The sequence below is a fragment of the Pimephales promelas genome, chromosome 25, assembly GCF_988280905.1.
Source record: "Pimephales promelas chromosome 25, fPimPro1.hap1.1, whole genome shotgun sequence".
Lineage (NCBI taxonomy): Eukaryota > Metazoa > Chordata > Actinopteri > Cypriniformes > Leuciscidae > Pimephales > Pimephales promelas.
In genome coordinates, this window is record NC_142793.1 from 7,926,431 (window position 1) to 7,943,802 (window position 17,372).

Here is a 17,372-nt window from a genome sequence, read left to right on the forward strand (position 1 = left end):
TGCACTGAAACCCATGTTAGGTGTTTTCTTTTCACTGCAGAAAGGTTAGATATTTGCGTGCATGCATATGCATAACGAGAAACAAGTTATATCTATCTTGCAATGCACTGAAACACATCTTAGGTGTTTTCTTTTCACTGCACAGAGCGAGTTATTGCGTGCATATGCATAACGAGAAACAAGTTAGATCTGTCATGCAATGCACTGAAACACATCTTAGGTGTTTTCTTTTCATTGCACAGATGATAGTTATTGCATGCATACATAACGAGGAACAAGTTAGATTAGGTCATGCAATGCATTGAAACACATCTTAGTTGTTTTCTTTTCATTGCACAGAGGTTATTGCGTGCATATGCATAACGAGGAACAAGTTAGATATGTCATGCAATGCAATGAAACACATCTTAGGTGTTTTCTTTTCATTGCACAGAGGTTAGTTATTCCGTGCATATGAATAACGAGTAACAAGTTAGATATGTCATGTAATGCACTGAAACACATCTTAGGTGTTTTCTTTTCACTGCACATAGCGAGTTATTGCGTGCATATGCATAACGAGAAACAAGTTAGATCTGTCATGTAATGCACTGAAACACATCTTAGGTGTTTTCTTTTCACTGCACAGAGCGAGTTATTGCGTGTATATGCATAACGAAAAACAAGTTAGATCTGTCATGCAATGCACTGAAACACATCTTAGGTGTTTTCTTTTCACTGCACAGAGGTTAGTTATTGCTTGCATATGCATAACGAGGAACAAGTTAGATAGGTCATGCAATGCGATGAAACACTTCTTAGGTGTTTTCTTTTCATTGCACAGAGGATAGTTCTTGCATGCATACATAACGAGGAACAAGTTAGATAGGTCATGCAATGCATTGAAACACATCTTAGTTGTTTTCTTTTCACTGCACAGAGCGAGTTATTGCGTGCATATGCATAACGAGAAACAAGTTAGATCTGTCATGCAATGCACTGAAACACATCTTAGGTCTTTTCTTTCTTAGACTTTTAGACTCCTTCTGATGTTATATTAGATATACATAGGTCAATTTTGACCTCCATGAACACATTTATGGCACATTTCCAGAAGAAAATGTGAAGTGCTTGAAGCGGCAAATCTCAGCACCCGGTTGCTAGGGTGTTCTGGGAGGTTGCTACGGTGTTCTGGGTGGTTGCTAGGTGTTTTTTTAGGGTATTCTTGGTGGTTGCTATGGCGTTGCTATGCGGTTGTTAGGGTATTCTGGGTGGTTGCGAAGGTGTTCTGGGTTGTTGCTAGGGTGTTGCTAGGCGGTTAATGGGGTGTTAATGGTGGTTGCTAGGGTGTTGCCAGATGGTTGCTGGGTTGTTCTGGTTTGTTTCTAGGGTGTTCTGGATGGTTGCTAGGCTGTTGCTTGGTGGTTGCTAGGGTGGTCTGGTTGGTTGGAGATTTACTTCTCATGATGTCATTTCAGCCAGAAAAATATTTTACCTACTGAACATGTTTCTGGTCCAAAAATACTTGATCTTGAACTTTCCACACATACTCACAGACTATGTAATATAACTTTCTGATGTTATATGACATAGGTCAATTTTTGACCTCCATGAACACTTTTATGGCCCACGGGTACTTGGATCTGTTGGTTAATATACCGAGAGATTTACATCTCATGATGTCATTTCAGCCAGACAAATATTTGACCTACTGAACATGTTTCTGGCCCAAAAGTACTTGATCTTGAACTTTCCAAACATACTCATAAACTCCAACAGATGCTTCTTAAGCCACAGAGAAGTCCATATCTGACATATTGAACTCATTTCTGGTCAAAGGTTTCTCAAAAAGTTTAAAACAATATAGACTTTTAGACTCCTTCTGATGTTATATTAGATATACATGGGTCAATTTTGACCTCCATGAACACATTTATGGCACATTTCCCGAAGAAAATGTGAAGTGGAGCTTGAGGCGGCAAATCTCAGCACCCGGTTGCTAGGGTGTTCTGGGAGGTTGCTACCGTGTTCTGGGTGGTTGGTAGTTTTTTTTTTAGGGTATTCTGGGTAGTTGCTATGGTGTTGCTATGCGGTTGCTAGGGTATTCTGGGTGGTTGCTAGGGTAATCTGGGTGGTTGCGAAGGTGTTCTGGGTGGTTGCTGGGTTGTTCTGGTTTGTTTCTAGGGTGTTCTGGGTGGTTGCTTTGATGTTGCTTGGTGGTTGCTAGGGTGTTCTGGTTGGTTGGAGATTTATTTCTCATGATGTCATTTCAGCCAGAAAAATATTTTACCTACTAAACATGTTTCTAGCCCAAAAGTACTAGATCTTGAACTTTCCATACATATTCATAGTAATATAACATTCTGATGTTATATTACATAGTTCAATTTTTGACCTCCATGAATACTTTTATGGCCCACGGGTACTTGATCTGTGTGTTAATGTACCGAGAGATTTACATCTCATGATGTCATTTCAGCCAGACAAATATTTGACCTACTGAACATGTTTCTGGTCCAAAAGTTCTTGATCGTGAACTTTCCATAGAGACTCATAGACTCCAACAGATGCTTCCTAAGAAGCCATAGAGAAGTCCATATCTGACATATTGAACTCATTTCTGGTCAATGGTTTCTCAAATAGTTTAAAACAATATAGACTTTATTGACTCCTTCTGATGTTATATTAGATATACATAGGTCAATTTTGACCTCCATGAACACATTTATGGCACATTTCCTGAAGAAAATGTGAAGTGGAGCTTGAAGCGGCAAATCTCAGCACCTGGTTGCTAGGGTGTTCTGGGAGGTTGCTACGGTGTTCTGGATGGTTGGTAGGTTTTTTTTAGGGTATTCTGGGTGGTTGCTATGGTGTTGCTATGCGGTTGCTAGGGTATTCTGGGTGGTTGCAAAGGTTTTCTGGGTGGTTGCTAGGGTGTTGCTATGTGGTTGCTAGGGTATTCTGGGTGGTTGTGAAGCTGTTCTGGGTGGTTGCTAGGGTGTTGCAAGGCGGTTGCTAGGGTATTCTGGGTGGTTGCGAAGGTGTTCTGGGTGGTTGCTGGGTTGTTCTGGTTTGTTTCTAGGGTGTTCTGGGTGGTTGCTATGCTGTTGCTTGGTGGTTGCTAGGGTGTTCTGGTTGGTTGGAGATTTATTTCTCATGATGTCATTTCAGCCAGAAAAATATTTTACCTACTAAACATGTTTCTGGCCCAAAAGTACTAGATCTTGAACTTTCCATACATATTCATAGACTATGTAATATAACATTCTGATGTTATATTACATAGGTCAATTTTTGACCTCCATGAATACTTTTATGGTCCACGGGTACTTGATCTGTGGGTTAATATACAGAGAGATTTACATCTCATGATGTCATTTCAGCCAGAGAAATATTTGACCTACTGAACATGTTTCTGGTCCAAAAGTTCTTGATCTTGAACTTTCCATACAGACTCATAGACTCCAATAGATGCTTCCTAAGAAGCCATAGAGAAGTCCATATCTGACCTATTGAACTCATTTCTGGTGAAAAGTTCCTCAAAATAGTTTAAAACAATATAAACTTATAGATTCCTTCTGATGTTATATTAGCTATACATAGGTCAATTTTTGACCTCCAGGAACACATTTATGTCCCACGGGTACTTGATCTGTGGGTTAATATACCGATAGATTTACTTCTCGTGATCTCATTGAACTCATTTCTTGTCAAAGGTTCCTCAAAAAGTTTAAAACAATGTAAACTTTTAGACTTCTTCTGATGTTATATTAGATATACATAGATCAATTTTTGACCACCAGGAACACATTTATGGCACATTTCCAGAAGAAAATATGAAGTGGAGCTTGAAGCGGCAAATCTCAGCACCCGGTTGCTAGGGTGTTCTGGGAGGTTGCTACGGTGTTCTGGGTGGTTGCTGGGTGGTTTTTTTTAGGGTATTCTGGGTGGTTGCTATGGTGTTGCTATGCGGTTGCTAGGGTATTTCGGGTGGTTGCGAAGGTGTTCTGGGTGGTTGCTAGGGTGTTGCTATGTGGTTGCTAGGGTGTTGCTAGGCGATTGCTGGGTTGTTAATGGTGGTTGCTAGGGTGTTGCCAGATGGTTGCTGGGGTGTTCTGGTTTGTTTATAGGGTGTTCTGGATGGTTGCTAGGCTGTTGCTTGGTGGTTGCTAGGGTGTTCTGGTTGGTTGGAGATTTACTTCTCATGATGTCATTTCAGCCAGAAAAATATTTGACCTACTGAACATGTTTCTGGTCCAAAAATACTTGATCTTGAACTTTCCACACATACTCACAGACTATGTAATATAACATTCTGATGTTATATTACATAGGTCAATTTTTGACCTCCATGAACACTTTTATGGCCCACGGGTACTTGGATCTGTTGGTTAATATACCAAGAGATTTACATCTCATGATGTCATTTCAGCCAGACAAATATTTGACCTACTGAACATGTTTCTTGCCCAAAAGTACTTGATCTTGAACTTTCCAAACATACTCATAGACTCCAACAGATGATTCCTAAGCCACAGAGAAGTCCATATCTGACATATTGAACTCATTTCGGGTCAAAGGTTTCTCAAAAAGTTTAAAACAATATAGACTTTTAGACTCCTTCTGATGTTATATTAGATATACATAGGTCAATTTTGACCTCCATGAACACATTTATGGCACATTTCCTGAAGAAAATGTGAAGTGGAGCTTGAAGCGGCAAATCTCAGCACCCGGTTGCTAGGGTGTTCTGGGAGGTTGCTACGGTGTTCTGGGTGGTTGGTAGGTTTTTTTTAGGGTATTCTGGGTGGTTGCTAAGGTGTTGCTATGCGGTTGCTAGGGTATTCTGGGTGGTTGCGAAGGTGTTCTGGGTGGTTGCTAGGGTGTTACTATGTGGTTGCTAGGGTATTCTGGGTGGTTGCGAAGCTGTTCGGGGTGGTTGCTAGGGTGTTGCAAGGCGGTTGCTAGGGTATTCTGGGTGGTTGCGAAGGTGTTCTGGGTGGTTGCTGGGTTGTTTTGGTTTGTTTCTAGGGTGTTCTGGGTGGTTGCTATGCTGTTGCTTGGTGGTTGGTCAAGGGTTTCTCAAATAGTTTAAAACAATATAGACTTTTAGACTCCTTCTGATGTTATATTAGATATACATAGGTCAATTTTGACCTCCATGAACACATTTATGGCACATTTCCTGAAGAAAATGTGAAGTGGAGCTTGAAGCGGCAAATCTCAGCACCCGGTTGCTAGGGTGTTCTGGGAGGTTGCTACGGTGTTCTGGGTGGTTGGTAGGTTTTTTTTAGGGTATTCTGGGTGGTTGCTATGGTGTTGCTATGCGTTTGCTAGGGTATTCTGGGTGGTTGCGAAGGTGTTCTGGGTGGTTGCTAGGGTGTTGCTATGTGGTTGCTAGGGTATTCTGGGTGGTTGTGAAGCTGTTCTGGGTGGTTGCTAGGGTGTTGCAAGGCGGTTGCTAGGGTATTCTGGGTGGTTGCGAAGGTGTTCTGGGTGATTGCTGGGTTGTTCTGGGTGGTTGCCATGCTGTTGCTTGGTGGTTGCTAGGGTGTTCTGGTTGGTTGGAGATTTATTTTTCATGATGTCATTTCAGCCAGAAAAATATTTTACCTACTAAACATGTTTCTGGTCCAAAAGTTCTTGATCTTGAACTTTCCATACAGACTCATAGACTCCAATAGATGCTTCCTAAGAAGCCATAGAGAAGTCCATATCTGACATATTGAACTAATTTCTGGTCAAGGGTTTCTCAAATAGTTTAAAACAACATAGACTTTTAGACTCCTTCTGATGTTATATTAGATATACATAGGTCAATTTTGACCTCCATGAACACATTTATGGCACATTTCCTGAAGAAAATGTGAAGTGGAGCTTGAAGCGGCAAATCTCAGCACCCGGTTGCTAGGGTGTTCTGGGAGGTTGCTACGGCTTTCTGGGTGGTTGGTAGGTTTTTTTTAGGGTATTCTGGGTGGTTGCTATGGTGTTGCTATGCGGTTGCTAGGGTATTCTGGGTGGTTGCGAAGGTGTTCTGGGTGGTTGCTAGGGTGTTGCTATGTGGTTGCTAGGGTATTCTGGGTGGTTGTGAAGCTGTTCTGGGTGGTTGCTAGGGTGTTGCAAGGCGGTTGCTAGGGTATTCTGGGTGGTTGCGAAGGTGTTCTGGGTGGTTGCTGGGTTGTTCTGGGTGGTTGCTATGCTGTTGCTTGGTGGTTGCTAGGGTGTTCTGGTTAGTTGGAGATTTATTTTTCATGATGTCATTTCAGCCAGAAAAATATTTTACCTACTAAACATGTTTCTGGCCCAAAAGTACTAGATCTTGAACTTTCCATACATATTCATAGACTATGTAATGTTCTGATGTTATATGACATAGGTCAATTTTTGACCTCCATGAATACTTTTATGGCCCACGGGTACTTGATCTGTGGGTTAATATACAGAGAGATTTACATCTCATGATGTCATTTCAGCCAGAGAAATATTTGACCTACTGAACATGTTTCTGGCCCAAAAGTTCTTGATCTTGAACTTTCCATACAGACTCATAGACTCCAATAGATGAACCTGGCAACCGCCTAGCAACATTAGCACCTAGCAACCACATAAAAACACCATAGCAACCACCCAGAATACCCGAACAACCACCTAGCAACCACACAGAACACCCTGGTAACCGGGTGGTGAGATTTGCCACTTCAGGCTCAACTTCACATTTTCTTCTGGAAATGTGCCATAAATGTGTTCCTGGTGGTCAAAAATGTATCTATGTATATCTAATCTAACATCAGAAGAAGTCTAAAAGTTTACATTGTTTTAAACTTTTTGAGGAACCTTTGACCAGAAATGAGTTCAATGACATCACCAGAAGTAAATCTATCGGTATATTAACTCACAAATCAAGTACCCGTGGGACATAAATGTGTTCCTGGAGGTCAAAAATTGACCTATATATATCTAATATAATTGACAAATGTATATCTTATATAACATCAGAAGGAGGTCAAATATTTGTCTGGCTGAAATTACATCATGAGAAGTAAATCTCTCGGTATACTCACCCATAGATCAAGTACCCGTGGGCCATAAATGTGTTCCTGGAGGTCAAAAATTGACCTCTGTATAGCTAATATAACATCAGAAGGAATCTATAAGTTTATATTGTTTTAAACTATTTTGAGGAACTTTTCACCAGAAATGAGTTCAATAGGTCAGATATGGACTTCTCTATGGCTTCTTAGGAAGCGTCAATTGGAGTCTATGAGTCTGTATGGAAAGTTCAAGATCAAGAACTTTTGGGCCAGAAACATGTTCAGTAGGTCAAATATTTCTCTGGCTGAAATGACATCATGAGATGTAAATCTCTCTGTATTATTAACCCACAGATCAAGTACCCGTGGGCCATAAAAGTGTTCATGGAGGTCAAAAATTGACCTATGTAATATAACATCAGAATGTTATATTACATAGTCTGTGAGTATGTGTGGAAAGTTCAAGACCAAGTATTTTTGGACCAGAAACATGTTCAGTAGGTAAAATATTTTTCTGGCTGAAATGACATCATGAGAAATAAATCTCCAACCAACCAGAACACCCTAGCAACCACCAAGCAACAGCATAGCAACCACCCAGAACACCCTAGAAACAAACCAAAACAACCCAGCAACCACCCAAAACACCTTCGCAACCACCCAGAATACCCTAGCAACCGCCTAGCAACACCCTAGCAACCACCCCGAACAGCTTCGCAACCACCCAGAATACCCTAGCAACCACATAGCAACACCCTAGCAACCAACCAGAACACCTTCGCAACCACCCAGAATACCCTAGCAACCGCATAGCAACACCTTAGCAACCACCCAGAATACCCTAAAAAAAACCTACCAACCACCCAGAACACCGTAGCAACCTCCCAGAACACCCTAGCAACCGGGTGCTGAGATTTGCCACTTCACATTTTCTTCAGGAAATGTGCCATAAATGTGTTCATGGAGATCAAATTTGACCTATGTATATCTAATTTAACATCAGAAGGAGTCCAAAAGTCTATATTGTTTTAAACTTTTTGAGAAACCTTTGACCCGAAATGAGTTCAATATGTCAGATATGGACTTCTCTGTGGCTTAGGAATCATCTGTTGGAGTCTATGAGTATGTTTGGAAAGTTCAAGATCAAGTACTTTTGGGCAAGAAACATGTTCAGTAGGTCAAATATTTGTCTGGCTGAAATGACATCATGAGAAGTAAATCTCCAACCAACCAGAACACCCTAGCAACCACCAAGCAACAGCCTAGCAACCATCCAGAACACCCTATAAACAAACCAGAACACCCCAGCAACCATCTGGCAACATCCTAGCAACCACCATTAACACCCCAGCAATCGCCTAGCAACACCCTAGCAACCACATAGCAACACCATAGCAACCACCCAGAATACCCCAGCAACCGCCTAGCAACACCCTAGCAACCACCCAGAACACCTTAGCAACCACCCAGAATACCCTAGCAACCGCATAGCAACACCATAGCAACCACCCAGAATACCCTAAAAAAACACCTAGCAACCACCCAGAACACCGTAGCAACCTCCCAGAACACCCTAGCAACCGGTAATGTAATATGATATAAACTAATCAATATGTTTATATTGTTTGAAACCTTTTGAGGACCCTTTTACCATAACAATATAAACTTCTAGAGTCCATCTGATGTTGTATTAGCTATACGTGGGTCAATTTTTGACCTATGTAACACATTTATGGCACATTTCCAGAAGAAATTGTGAAGTACTGCTTGCAGTGGCAAATCTCACCACCCGGTTGCTAGGGTGTTCCCGGTGGTTGCTACAGTGTTCTGGGTGGTTGCTAGGTGGTTGTTAGGGTATTCCGGGTGGTTTCTAGGGTGTTGCTAGGGTGTTCTGGGTGGTTACTAGGGTGTTGCTAGGTGGTTGCTAGGGTGTTCTGGGTGGTTGCTTGGGTGTTGCTAGGGTTGGTTGCTTGGTAGGGTGTTGCTAAGGTGTTCTGGGTAGTTGCTAGGTGGTTGCTAGAGTGTTGCTAAGGTGTTCTGGGTGGTTGCTAGGGTGATTTAGGTGGTTACTATGGTAGTCTGTGTTTCCTATGGTGTTTCTAGGTGGTTGGTAGTGTCCAAATTACTATAGAGTTTTAGTAATGTTTTTGGCAATTGATTTATATATCATCAAAAGGAGCCCATAAGTTTTTCAGAAATAATTTCAATAGGTCAGATGTGGACAATTCTATATGGCCTAGGAACCATCAAAAGGAGTCTATGAGGATGTAGAAAGTTCAAGATCAAGTACACATCGGCAAGAAATACAGTCTTTAGGTCAAATATCTGTCTGGCTAAAATAACATGATAAGAGGTCATTCTGTATAGTATCCTGATTTTCATAGAACACCTTAGCCAGAAATATGTTCAGTAGTTAAAATAAGGACTCTTGTATGGCTTCAGTAACATCAAAAGGAGTTAATGAGTATGTTTAGAATGTTCAAGATCAAGTACTCGTGGGCCAGAACTATATTCAGTAGGTCAAAAAGGAACCTATCTATAGCTCATGTAATATCAGAAGGAGTCTAAAAGTTTTTCTTGTTTAAAAACTTTTGAGGACCCTTTGACCAGACATGAGTTAAATACTTAAGATATGGACATTCTATATGCCTTAAGAAGCATCAAAAGGAGTCTATGAGAATTTATACAAAAAGTTCGAGACCTAGTACTCGTCGGCAAGGACTATGTTTGTGGGTCAATGAGGAACCTCTAGGCCTAGAAAGCAGTCTAAGAAGTAGCATAAGAAGTAGTCTATTTTTTATGTATAGAAAGTTCAATATCAGGTACTCGTGGGACAGATATATGTTCAGCATATGTTCAAATATCTTCCTGCTCATAAAACATCATAAGTAGTAAATATCAATGTATAGTAACCTAATGATATAGTAACCTATGTTGAGTAGGTCAAATAGGAACCTTTGTATAGCTTATCATCAAAAGGTGTCTAATAAGCTTATATTGCTTAAAAACTTTTGAGGTCCCTTTTACCAGAAATGAGTTCAATAGCTATACTATGCACTGCTCATGTGTTGTTTTCTCGTCTGTGCACAAATAAATTAGTTTGTAAAATAGAAATGAATGCAAAATCACGTTATATCTTTTCATTGCAACGAGGAACAAGTTAGATATGTCATGCAATGCGACGAAACACATCTCAGGTGTTTTCTTTTCATTGCACAGAGGTTAGTTAAAGCGTGCATATGCATAACGAGGAACAAGTTAGATATGTCATGCAATGCACTGAAACCCATGTTAGGTGTTTTCTTTTCACTGCAGAGAGGTTTTAACGTGGATATGCATAACGAGAAACAAGTTATATCTATCATGCATTGCAATGAAACACATCTTAGGTGTTTTCTTTTTATTGCACAGAGGTTAGTTATTACGTGCATATGCATAACGAGGAACAAGTTAGATATGTCAGGCAATGCACTGAAACCCATGTTAGGTGTTTTCTTTTCACTGCAGAGAGGTTACTTATTTGCGTGCATATGCATAACGAGAAACAAGTTATATCTATCATGCAATGCAATGAAACACATCTTAGGTGTTTTCTTTTTATTACACAGAGGTTAGTTATTACGTGCATATGCATTACGAGGAACAAATTAGATATGTCATGCAATGCACTGAAACCCATGTTAGGTGTTTTCTTTTCACTGCAGACAGGTTAGATATTTGCGTGCATATGCATAACGAGAAACAAGTTATATCTATCTTGCAATGCAATGAAACACATCTTAGGTGTTTTCTTTTCATTGCACAGAGGATAGTTATTGCATGCATACATAACGAGGAACAAGTTAGATATGTCATGCAATGCAATGAAACACATCTTAGGTATTTTCTTTTCATTGCACAGAGGTTAGTTATTCCGTGCATATGAATAACGAGTAACAAGTTAGATATGTCATGTAATGCACTGAAACACATCTTAGGTGTTTTCTTTTCACTGCAGAGAGCGAGTTATTGCGTGCATATGCATAACGAGAAACAAGTTAGATCTGTCATACAATGCACTGAAACACATCTTAGGTGTTTTCTTTTCACTGCACAGAGCGAGTTATTGCGTGTATATGCATAACGAGAAACAAGTTAGATCTGTCATGCAATGCACTGAAACACATCTTAGGTGTTTTCTTTTCACTGCACAGAGGTTAGTTATTGTGTGCATATGCATAACGAGGAACAAGTTAGATAGGTCATGCAATTCGATGAAACACATCTTAGGTGTTTTCTTTTCATTGCACAGATGATAGTTATTGCATGCATACATAACGAGGAACAAGTTAGATTAGGTCATGCAATGCATTGAAACACATCTTAGTTGTTTTCTTTTCATTGCACAGAGGTTATTGCGTGCATATGCATAACGAGGAACAAGTTAGATATGTCATGCAATGCAATGAAACACATCTTAGGTGTTTTCTTTTCATTGCACAGAGGTTAGTTATTCCGTGCATATGAATAACGAGTAACAAGTTAGATATGTCATGTAATGCACTGAAACACATCTTAGGTGTTTTCTTTTCACTGCACAGAGCGAGTTATTGCGTGCATATGCATAACGAGAAACAAGTTAGATCTGTCATGCAATGCACTGAAACACATCTTAGCTGTTTTCTTTTCACTGCACAGAGCGAGTTATTGCATGTATATGCATAACGAGAAACAAGTTAGATCTGTCATGCAATGCAATGAAACACATCTTAGGTGTTTTCTTTTCACTGCACAGAGGTTAGTTATTGCGTGCATATGCATAACGAGGAACAAGTTAGATAGGTCATGCAATGCGATGAAACACATCTTAGGTGTTTTCTTTTCATTGCACAGAGGATAGTTATTGCATGCATACATATCGAGGAACAAGTTAGATTAGGTCATGCAATGCATTGAAACTCATCTTAGTTGTTTTCTTTTCATTGCACAGAGGTTATTGCGTGCATATGCATAACGAGGAACAAGTTAGATATGTCATGCAATGCAATGAAACACATTTTAGGTGTTTTCTTTTCATTGCACAGAGGTTAGTTATTGCGTGCATATGCATAACGAGTAACAAGTTAGATATGTCATGTAATGCACTGAAACACATCTTAGGTGGTTTCTTTTCACTGCACATAGCGAGTTATTGCGTGCATATGCATAACGAGAAACAAGTTAGATCTGTCATGTAGTGCACTGAAACACATCTTAGGTGTTTTCTTTTCACTGCACAGAGCGAGTTATTGCGTGCATATGCATAACGAGAAACAAGTTAGATCTGTCATGCAATGCAATGAAACACACCTTAGGTGTTTTCTTTTCATTGGACAGAGGTTAGTTATCGTGTGCATGTGCAATGCAATCCTAAAGCACAAGCATTGCAAATCTCTTCGTTGCACAAGGAACAAGTTAGTGTGTGCATTGTAAAGCGATCGCTCTTTTGATGTTTTCTCGTCAAAACAGAAATTAATTAGTTGTAGAATGGAAGTGCATGGAAAAGCACGCGTGTTTTATCTTTTCTTTTCATTGCAAAGAAAAATAAGTTAGAAAATGTAAGAATTGCAATGAAACAACACACGTTATCCAGTCAAAGCAGAAGGAAGGGTTTAGTTCTTGAATGCAATAAAGTGCATATTACATATTTGGTATTTTTGATGCACAACGTTCTTCATGCACAATCCACATCTCTTCATTGCACAAAGCAACGAGTGTTGTTTTATTGCAATGCATAAAATATCGAACTTGTTCCTCATTGCAATGAAAAGAAAATGTATGCATGTGCTTTCGCATGCATTTCTATTTTACAAACTAGATTGTTTGTGCACAGACAAGAAAACATCACGTTATGCCTTTTCATTGCAACGAAGAACAAGTTAGATTGTTATGCAATCCAAGGAAACTAGATATTAGGTGTTTTCTTTTCATTGCACAGAGAAACATGTTAGTTATTGCGTGCATATTCTTTAATGCACAACGTTAGACGTTAGATGTGTTTTCGTTGAACAACGGAATGAGTTAGATATTGAATGCGTTCCTCTGTTGCACAAAGGAACGAGTAAGTTATTGCATTGCACGACCGCTCAAGTGATGTTTTTTCGTCAGTGCACACATAGAATTAGTAGTAAAATCCATGCGAAAGAGTCAAAGAGTCTTCAAAGGTTTTAATAAATATTAACTTATTGACTTTTGATGATTTGTAAGCTATAGATAGGTTCCTTTTTGTCCTAGTGAACATATTTCTGGCTCTCGGGTACTTGATTCTAAGCCATAGAGAAGTCCATATCTGACCTATTGTACTAATTTCTGGTCTATGTTTCCTCAAATGTTTTTAAATAATATCAACTGATAGACTCAATCTGATGTTATATACATAGGTTCCTTTTTGACCTACAGAACATGTTTCTAGCCTATGGGTAATTAATTGATCCTTCTCGTGATATTATTTCAGCCAGAAAGATATTTGACCTACTGAACATATTTCTGGCCCAAAAGTACTTGATCTTGAACTTTCCATACATACTCATAGACTCCAATAAATGCTTCCTAAGCCATGGACAAGTCCATATCTGACCTTTTGAACTAATTTCTGGTCAAAGGTTCCTCAAAAACTTTAAAACGATATAAACTTATAGACTCCTTCTGATGTTATATTACATAGGTCAATTGTTGACCTCCAGGAACACTTTTATGGCCCACGGGTCCTTGGTATGTGGGTTATTATACCGAGAGATTTACTTCTCATGATGTCATTTCAGCCAGACAAAAATTTGACCTACTGAACATGTTTCTGGCCCAAAAGTACTTGATCTTGAACTTTCCAAACATACTCATAGACTCCAACAGATAGACTCTAAGCCATAGAGAAGTCCATATCTGACCTATTGAACTCATTTCTGGTCAAAGGATCCTCAAAAGGTTTTAAACAATATAAACTTATAGACTCCTGATGTTACATTAGCTATACATAGGTCAATTTTTGACCTTCAGAAACACATTTATGGTCCACGGATATTTGATGTTTGGGTTAATGTACCGAGAGCTTTGCTTCTCATGATGTAATTTCAGCCATAAATATATTTGACCTACTGAACATATATCTGGCCCAAAAGTACTTGACCTTGTACTTTCCATTCATACTCATAGACTCCAACAGATGCTTCCTAAGCTATAGAGAAGTCCATATCTGACATATTGAACTAATTTCTGGTCAAAGATTTCTCAAAAATTTTAAAACAATATAAACTTTTAGACTCCTTCTGATGTTATATTAGATATACATAGGTCAATTTTGACCTCCATGAACACATTTATGGCACATTTCCAGAAGGAAATGTGAAGTGCTTGAAGCGGCAAATCTCAGCATCCGGTTGCTAGGGTGTTCTGGGAGGTTGCTACGGTGTTCTGGGTGGTTGCTAGGTGTTTTTTTAGGGTATTCTTGGTGGTTGCTATGGCGTTGCTATGCGGTTGTTAGGGTATTCTGGGTGGTTGCGAAGGTGTTCTGGGTGGTTGCTAGGGTGTTGCTAGGCGGTTAATGGGGTGTTAATGGTGGTTGCTAGGGTGTTGCCAGATGGTTGCTGGGTTGTTCTGGTTTGTTTCTAGGGTGTTCTGGATGGTTGCTAGGCTGTTGCTTGGTGGTTGCTAGGGTGGTCTGGTTGGTTGGAGATTTACTTCTCATGATGTCATTTCAGCCAGAAAAATATTTTACCTACTGAACATGTTTCTGGTCCAAAAATACTTGATCTTGAACTTTCCACACATACTCACAGACTATGTAATATAACATTCTGATGTTATATGACATAGGTCAATTTTTGACCTCCATGAACACTTTTATGGCCCACGGGTACTTGGATCTGTTGGTTAATATACCGAGAGATTTACATCTCATGATGTCATTTCAGCCAGACAAATATTTGACCTACTGAACATGTTTCTGGCCCAAAAGTACTTGATCTTGAACTTTCCATACATACTCAAAGACCACGCAATATAACATTCTGATGTTATATTACACAGGTCAATTTTTGACCTCCATGAAAACTTTTATGGCCCACGGGTACTTGGATCTGTTGGTTAATATACAGAGAGATTTACATCTCATGATGTCATTTCAGCCAGAGAAATATTTGACCTACTGAACATGTTTCTGGTCCAAAAGTTCTTGATCTTGATCTTTCCATACAGACTCATAGACTCCAATAGATGCTTCCTAAGAAGCCAAGCCATAGAGAAGTCCATATCTGACCTATTGAACTCATTTCTGGTGAAAAGTTCCTCAAAATAGTTTAAAACAATATAAACTTATAGATTCCTTCTGATGTTATATTAGCTATACATAGGTCAATTTTTGACCTCCAGGAACACATTTATGTCCCACAGGTACTTGATCTGTGGGTTAATATACCGATAGATTTACTTCTCGTGATCTCATTGAACTCATTTCTTGTCAAAGGTTCCTCAAAAAGTTTAAAACAATGTAAACTTTTAGACTTCTTCTGATGTTATATTAGATATACATAGATCAATTTTTGACCACCAGGAACACATTTATGGCACATTTCCAGAAGAAAATATGAAGTGGAGCTTGAAGCGGCAAATCTCAGCACCCGGTTGCTAGGGTGTTCTGGGAGGTTGCTACGGTGTTCTGGGTGGTTGCTAGGTGGTTTTTTTTAGGGTATTCTGGGTGGTTGCTATGGTGTTGCTATGCGATTGCTAGGGTATTCTGGGTGGTTGCGAAGGTGTTCTGGGTGGTTGCTAGGGTGTTGCTATGTGGTTGCTAGGGTGTTGCTAGGCGATTGCTGGGGTGTTAATGGTGGTTGCTAGGGTGTTGCCAGATGGTTGCTGGGGTGTTCTGGTTTGTTTATAGGGTGTTCTGGATGGTTGCTAGGCTGTTGCTTGGTGGTTGCTAGGGTGTTCTGGTTGGTTGGAGATTTACTTCTCATGATGTCATTTCAGCCAGAAAAATATTTTACCTACTGAACATGTTTCTGGTCCAAAAATACTTGATCTTGAACTTTCCACACATACTCACAGACTATGTAATATAACATTCTGATGTTATATTACATAGGTCAATTTTTGACCTCCATGAACACTTTTATGGCCCACGGGTACTTGGATCTGTTGGTTAATATACCAAGAGATTTACATCTCATGATGTCATTTCAGCCAGACAAATATTTGACCTACTGAACATGTTTCTTGCCCAAAAGTACTTGATCTTGAACTTTCCAAACATACTCATAGACTCCAACAGATGATTCCTAAGCCACAGAGAAGTCCATATCTGACATATTGAACTCATTTCGGGTCAAAGGTTTCTCAAAAAGTTTAAAACAATATAGACTTTTAGACTCCTTCTGATGTTATATTAGATATACATAGGTCAATTTTGACCTCCATGAACACATTTATGGCACATTTCCTGAAGAAAATGTGAAGTGGAGCTTGAAGCGGCAAATCTCAGCACCCGGTTGCTAGGGTGTTCTGGGAGGTTGCTACGGTGTTCTGGGTGGTTGGTAGGTTTTTTTTAGGGTATTCTGGGTGGTTGCTAAGGTGTTGCTATGCGGTTGCTAGGGTATTCTGGGTGGTTGCGAAGGTGTTCTGGGTGGTTGCTAGGGTGTTGCTATGTGGTTGCTATGGTATTCTGGGTGGTTGCGAAGCTGTTCGGGGTGGTTGCTAGGGTGTTGCAAGGCGGTTGCTAGGGTATTCTGGGTGGTTGCGAAGGTGTTCTGGGTGGTTGCAGGGTTGTTTTGGTTTGTTTCTAGGGTGTTCTGGGTGGTTGCTATGCTGTTGCTTGGTGGTTGCTAGGGTGTTCTGGTTGGTTGGAGATTTATTTCTCATGATGTCATTTCAGCCAGACAAATATTTGACCTACTGAACATGTTTCTGGCCCAAAAGTACTTGATCTTGAACTTTCCAAACATACTCATAGACTCCAACAGATGCTTCCTAAGCCACAGAGAAGTCCATATCTGACATATTGAACTCATTTCTGGTCAAAGGTTTCTCAAAAAGTTTAAAACAATATAGACTTTTAGACTCCTTCTGATGTTATATTAGATATACGTAGGTCAATTTTGACCTCCATGAACACATTTATGGCACATTTCCTAAAGAGAATGTGAAGTGGAGCTTGAAGCGGCAAATCTCAGCACCCGGTTGCTAGGGTGTTCTGGGAGGTTGCTACCGTGTTTTGGGTGGCTGGTAGTTTTTTTTTTTAGGGTATTCTGGGTAGTTGCTATGGTGTTGCTATGCGGTTGCTAGGGTATTCTGGGTGGTTGCGAAGGTGTTCTGGGTGGTTGCTAGGGTGTTGATATGTGGTTGCTAGTGTATTCT